The 7228-nt window shown below is 38.4% G+C and overlaps 1 protein-coding gene across 1 annotated transcript in view; it reads left to right on the forward strand.

The window, feature by feature from the left end:
- The first annotated feature begins 1527 nt into the window (after positions 1-1527).
- LOC102840949 (eukaryotic translation initiation factor 4 gamma 3-like) overlaps positions 1528-7228 on the forward strand; it is a 218460-nt gene continuing 212759 nt past the window's right edge. Inside the window, exon 1 of the mRNA XM_006862347.1 lies at positions 1528-1592. The gene's annotated coding sequence lies outside the window, so the exon portion shown is untranslated. The remainder of the gene's footprint in view (positions 1593-7228) is intronic.

Raw genomic sequence — 7228 nt, forward strand, 5'->3', positions numbered from 1 at the left:
TAACCACTACGCTACCAGAGCTCCTTTAAATTAATTTAATTTTAAATGTATTTAGTTTAAATATTTTTAATTTTAAGTAATTAAGATGCAAGTTTGTTTGCTGTTATTCTCTTACCTGAGTAAAACTATTCTACTTGGAAATAAAGAATTTACTTGTAATTAGCCTTTCAGACTTCTGTAGCTTGTGATGAACATTCTTATAAAATTGTTATCTGCAGCTGTCAATGTATCTTCGAAACACACTGGAAGTATTAAGTACTTATTAGGTATTAAATAAGTTGTTAGATCAAAATGTATCATTTTGAGTTTACTCCATTTACATGTATATATTTAAATTATATAAGTAATTTATATCCATTGAAGAAAAAGTACATCATGAAGTTATGTAACACCATCACCTAGAGATAATTGCTATTAAACTTTGTTGACAATCTCTGTACATTCTTAAAGAGATCTAGAGTGCTCATGCATTTTTATTGCAAAATATCACTTTATCCAGGTAGGAAAGCTTATATCTTTCAGTTTTGAAGCTGAATAAAATGACTGTCTTTTAACAGAATGCCCTGCCCTGTCAATGTGATGAAATATTTTAAACTAAATAATACTGGAGAGCTTCTTTTGAAAAGGGGCAGTTGGTAGATGGGTATGGGGAAAAGTAGCAGCCATTAGAAGACAAGGAAACAATTGTCTTTTCTATCCCTGTGTAGTTAGCAGAACAGACTAGACCTTTGTAAGCAACTTCATGTTGATGAATTAGACATATCTTTCTGAATATCTTGATAATGTGTACTTCCTTAGACTTTTTCTCTAGAATGTCAAGGTGATAGATTCTCATCATGGGCCCAGAGCTTAAAGACTTTGCGTGATTTTGTTTTGCATTTTCATGGAACATTTGTCATGGAGAATCTCTTTTTGAGAGATTGGTTTAATCACATTTAAGAAATTTGAAATATGTCATTTTCCAGACTTTATAGAGATATGTGTATAATGACACTTTGTTGTTAAATGCTGTCTAGTCAGTTCTGACTCATCTCAACCCTGTATAGGATTTCCGAGGAGTGGCTGGTGGGTTTGAACCACCAACCTTGCAGTTCACACTGACCTTGCTTATCCTACTGTGCTACACCAAGACTCCAAAGCCTCACCTTTCTCCCGAGGAGTGGCTGGTGGATTCGAATTGCTGACCTTGCAGTTAGCAGCCCAATGTGTAACCCACTAAGCTACCAGGGCTCCATAACTCCACTGTTGTTAAGTGCCATCAAGACAGTTCAGACCCATAGTGACCCTATATAGGATTTCCGAGGAGAAACTGCTGGTAAGTTTGAACAACTGACCTTGTAGTTCAAACTGACCTTGCGGTCGGGTGCTTATCCTGCAGTGCCACACCAAGACTCCATAATTCTACTTGTTGGGTGAAAATGTTTGGAACATTGATAGAATTTTTGTAATTGTGATTTTCTCTGATTGTTAAACCGATCCATTTTTTAGTTCTTTTATCCTTAACTCGCTCCTCTAGAATTCCTAGAGGACCTGTACAGCAGCCTCTGGAGGATCGAATCTTCACTCCCACCGTCTCGGCAGTATACAGCACGGTGAGTATCTCAAGGTTCTTTGTGATGTTATGTATTTGCTTTTGCACATAAGCTCTTAGAGGCAGTGTTTGACTGTCATGTGACATAGACCCTCCCCCTCCATCATCTTAATCTCCTTGGAGAGGTCATTATGTTTGACTAGACTGTCCTGCCCACTCAGCTTGTTTTCCTCTTTTCATAAAGATTAACCTCCTGCGTAGTGTTAGGATTCTTTTAGACACTGAGTTCTATTTATTTATTTATTTTTAGTTTTAATACATCTTTTACTATATTCACCATATACCTTTTTACTCTTCTCTGCTTTGAAATGTATCAGTCACATTCAGTAGACATTTTTAAAATGTGATCTATCATCCAGGTTCTGTGAGAGATGTCTGTTACCTTTGATTATGTAACACTTTGCCCAAAGGTGGTCCAGATGACCAACTGTGGCATGTTTGGGTTATGACACCTCACTTCTCATGTGGACACTCCACATGTTCCTCCCTCCCTTCAGGTGGCACATCTGACAACTTCTGTCTCTCATCTAGGACAGACATCTTCTTCCATTATATAAACACTGCCTAGTCCCTGGGTGACACAAGTAGTTAAGTGCTTGGTTCAAATCTACCCAGAGCTAAGCTTTATTTTTGCTTAGAATTTTTTCTTTAAGGTTTTGGGTTTTTTTAAATACTTTTTTCTCCCTGATTACATGCTCCCTTAGAAAATGTAGAAAGTTTAGAAAAGAGAACATTGTTTTTAAATAGGAGATTTTATTGTTGATATTAAATGATTAATTCAAATTCAAAAGTGAAAGAAAATGAAAAAGAGGATGATGGTAGTGATTTTATAAGCAAATGATATAAAGCTCAGTATTACAGTGAGCCTTGGGAATTTAGGGAGTTGGGGTTCAAACATATACTTAAAAATTTTTTTTATTGTGAATTGAGGGAAAGTTTACAAAGAAGATCATAAGTTTTACATTCATTAAATCATTCACTTTGTTTTTTCTCAATGATTGCAATCCCTCCTACGTAACTACAGTTTTCCCTCTTCCTCCCTGTGGTTCCTCTTTTCATTCCACCCTCCTTTCCATTCCTTCTTAAATGTGTCCTTAGGAAAATGTTGCGCTTTTGAGCTTGAATGATTGACCATTCCATGATGGATATACCTTACTAGCGTTGTTTTCCTTCTTACATACTTTTCTATTGCTTGTCTGAAAATTGGGCCACAAGCGTGAGTTCCATTCCAGACCTGAAGGGTGATCGAAGGCCGTAGTTTCAGGTTCCTCCAGTCTCTTTCTGACCAGTAAGCCTGAACTTTTATTATAATTTTGAGTTTTGTTCCACATTTTCTCCCTCTCTATCCTGGAAGTTCTAATGTGATAGTGATAGCCGGACACCATCTAGTTTTTCTGATCTGAGAGTTGTGGTGATTGATGGTCATGTGTTCCTTTGGTCCATTGGACTAATTGATTCCAAAAATTTGCATCATTCTGCACACGGAGAGACCAAAAGTTGCACCTTACATGGCCGCTCATGGCGCTGTGGGTTAATGCGCTGGACTGCAAGGTCTTTTTCTTTTTTTAATTGTTTTTATGATTATCGAGTTTATTAGGGAAGTGGACAGGAACAATTCAGGATCAGAAACAGCTCAGGATGCAGCATTTCTCTGAGCGGGAACGTCCCTTCTCAGTCGTACTGCAGACATGCCTTGCTCTTGTCTTCAGTCTCTGAACCATGTATCCTTTCAGCCTCTGACCTGCTTTGGCAAGAATAATAAAGTTCCTTTACCTAGTCTGTAAATGCAGAAGCGTGCATTCTACAAATCAGCCTCCTGCCCATAGATACCTAGCTTTATTTAGTACATGTTCCAGGAATCCCATAGCTGTTCTTGTTTCTCCATACCACTATCTCTGCTGGCTGCCACCATTTCTCAGTATGAGGATCTCAAATTCTGCTCATGGGTCCCCTTTCTTGATGATCTTGGGATGCTCTGTTTTGTTTCTGAGATGGTTCCTTTTTTTTTTTTTTTTTTTAAGTTTTTATTGTGTATTATGTGGGTTTACATGGGAGAACATCAGTTTTACATTCATCCTATCTTATTTCATTTCATTGCAATGATTACAGTCCCCTCCATGCATCATCAAACAACCAAAGGGTACACTCCGCAAGCCTGCCCCCCCGGCCGTCAGCACACAGCCCCTCTCCCTCCCTGAGTCCAGTGTCCCCTGCTGCTCCATCTTGGACTGCAACGTCTTTTGAACCGTAAGATTGGCAATTCAAGCTCACCAGCTGCTCTTCAGAAACCCTACACAGGGTCGCTGTGAGTTGGAACAACTCGACAGCACTTAAGAAGAGCAACAACTCACTGAAGTTAGATGTAGAACATTGTCTTTGAGGACTATGCTATGCCATTTGACCTTAGTGTCCCCTGAGACTATGGTCCTGAGCCCCCAGGCATAGCACCATAAGATATTTAATAAAATCTTAAATGTTTTCATCATCACACCCCATATATGCTCCACCACATTCATAGGTGTGCTTGCAGCAGAAGTCAATCCCCATGTACAAATATCTTTTTTTCAAACGCTTAGTATTTGTGGGAATAATCTCCCTCACATAGCTATTCAACTTGTGCATATGTCCATGTATCTACCAATAGAACAATGTTGTTCCAGGGTTGCATATGTAACAGTATTTACCTCTATCCCATTTAGCCTTGCATACATCCCTGTGTCTTCATCATTTTGCCAACCTCCCTCTTCTTATATATTGCCCTGCCCATCACCTGAGTTAACATTGTCTAGCCAGTGAATTATTCGCCCTTCCCTCCACCTCTTATAACCATCAAAGAATGTTTCTTTTTGTATGAAAACTTTTTCTAGAATTTTTACAGTAGTGGTCTCATACAGTCAAATGTATCTTTTTGATACATTTCTGAAACATTTCATTTCAACATACCATAGAATCCCTAGGGCTCTAGACAGCATGCTTTAAAAGAACTGTCTCGTGAGGGAGATGAGCAAATAAATAACTGTAATATAAGGTGATATGATAAGCAGTGGTTCTTATTATTTTGGGTCATGAATTACTTTAGAATCGCAAAACAACTGTGTGCTTCTCCTCAAAAAAGGCACCAAGGTTTTGCATATAATTTTAGTCTCACAGATACCCGTCCATAGGCCCAGTTTAAGAACCTTTGATTAGGGAATGTGTTGCTATTTGGGAAAGGAAGAATCAGAGACATCATGATGGAATGGCCAGTAGTTACAATTTGTAAGCAGAAGTAGAGAGAACAGCTATGTGGGTTTTGGAGGCATGAAGGTAGCCTTAAAGAGTCAGAACTGTGTCATGCAGGTAAAGTATGTAATGATCATTTATCCTGGCTTACCTGAGACAAGTCTCAATTTTCATCTGTTTTATAGAACATTTGTTGTTTTTAGGTGTCATCACGTTGGTTCTGACTCATAGTGACTGTATACAGCCTGCTCCGGTGCCATCCTCACAATCTGTGTTAAGCTTGAGCCCATTGCTGCTGCCACTGTGCCACTTCATCTTGTTTGGGGGCTTCTTCTTTTTCTCTGACCTTCTGCTTTACCAAGCATGATATCCTTCTCCGGGTACTGGTCTCTTCTGATAATACATCCGAAGTATGAGAGATGCAATCTTACCAGCCTGCTTATAAAGAGCATTCTGGTGACATGTCTTCTAGCACAAATTAGTTTGTTTTGATAGTAGTCTATGGTACTTTTCATATTCTTCTCCAGCACTGTAATTCAAATGAATCAATTCTCCTTACTTTCACATGCATACGAGGCTATCAAACATGCCATCAGATATAGCTTACTTCTCAAACTGCTATCTTTGCTCCTGAACACTTTAAAGAGGTCTTGAGTAGCAGGTTTGCTTAATGCAATGTGTTGTTTGATTTCTTGACTGCTGTTTCCATGAGTGTTGATAGTGAATCCAAGCAAAATGAAGTCTTTGACAACTTCAATGTTTTCTCTGTTTGTCATGATGTTATTTACTGGTCCATTGTGAGGATTTTTGTTTTCTTTATATTGAGGTTCAACTCATACTACTTTAAGTCCTCTTCTCTTTCAGCAAGCAAGGTTGTTAACAAGTCTTTCTGCAATCCTGATGCCTTTTTTTTTTTTTTTTATGTAATCCAGGTTTTCAGATTATGTGCTCAGCGTACAGATTGAATAAGTATAATGAAAGAATACAACCCTGGCACACACCTTTCCTAACTTTAACCTCATTCAGTGGTCCCTTGTTCTGTTTGAACAATTGCCTATTGGATTCCTCATGAGCACAATTAAGTGTTTCTGAATATTCATTCTCTGCACTGTTGTCCATAGCTTGCTATGATCCACACAGCCAAAAGGCTGCATATTTGATACAGCACAGGTAAACATCTTTCTGGTATTACCTGCTTTCAACCAAGATCTATCTTACCTTCAGCATTGGTATCCCTTATTGTACATCCTCATCTGAATCCAGCTTGACCTTTTGGCAGTTCCCCATCAGTGTACTGTTGCAGCCATTTTTGAATTATCTTTAGCAAGATTTTACTTGCATGTAATATTAATGATATTTTCTGATGATTTCTACATTCCATTGGTTCACCTCTCTTTGGAATGGACACAAATATGGATCTCTTCCAATCAATTGGTCAGGTAGCTGTCTTCCAAATTTCTTGGCATAGATGAGTGAGTGCCTCCAATGCTATATCAGTTTGTTGAAAGATTACAATTTGTATTCCATCAATTCCTGGAGGCTTGTTCTATGTCAATGCCTTTGGTACACCTTTAATCCACAATCAACACTTAGGTAAGGAAACAGCAGTTAAGAAATCAAACAAAGTATTACATTAGGCAAATCTGTTGTACAAAGCTTCTATAAAGTGTTCAAAAGCAAAGATGTCAGTTTTACAACTAAGGTGTGCCAGACCAAGCCATGGTATTTTTTATTCCCTCATGTGCTGTAAAAGTTGCACAATGAATAATGCATTTGAATTAATGGTGTTGAAGAAGAATATTAAAAGTACCCTAGGCAGTCAGAAGAACAAACAAATCTGTGTAGGAAGAAGTACAGCCAGAATGTTAATTAGAAGATAAAGATGGTGAGACTTCGTCTCTAATACTTTGGACATGTTATCAGGAGGGACCAGTCCCCGGAGAAGGTCATCATGCTTGGTTAAAAGTGGAGGGTCAGAGAAAAAGAGGAAGACACCCAACGAGATGGATTGGCACAGTGGCAGCAGCAATGGGCTCAAGTATGATAACAATTGTGAGCATGGCAGAGGATCGGGCAATGTTTTGTTTTGTTGTGCACAGGGTTCCTATGAGTCGGAACTACCTTTACTGCACATTATAGCAACTACAGCAATTCATATTGAACACAGAAAAGTTTTTTTCTGGAAGTACCATCCTTTAGGACAGTTAATTTTTTTCTTTTTTAAAGTTTTGGGCATAAGGGTAATGCAATTTTTGTACAGCAATCACTCTTAAGAAATTACTTTTTATTATAAAAATATACATTCACTATTGTTGTTACGAATCGGCCTGCGAACCTTAAGGTCAGCGGTTCGAAACTACCAGCCGCTCCGCGGGAGAAAGATGAGGCTTTCTACTCCCGTAAAGATTTACACCC

This window comes from Chrysochloris asiatica, unplaced genomic scaffold (genome assembly GCF_000296735.1).
Source record: "Chrysochloris asiatica unplaced genomic scaffold, ChrAsi1.0 scaffold00047, whole genome shotgun sequence".
Taxonomy (NCBI): domain Eukaryota; kingdom Metazoa; phylum Chordata; class Mammalia; order Afrosoricida; family Chrysochloridae; genus Chrysochloris; species Chrysochloris asiatica.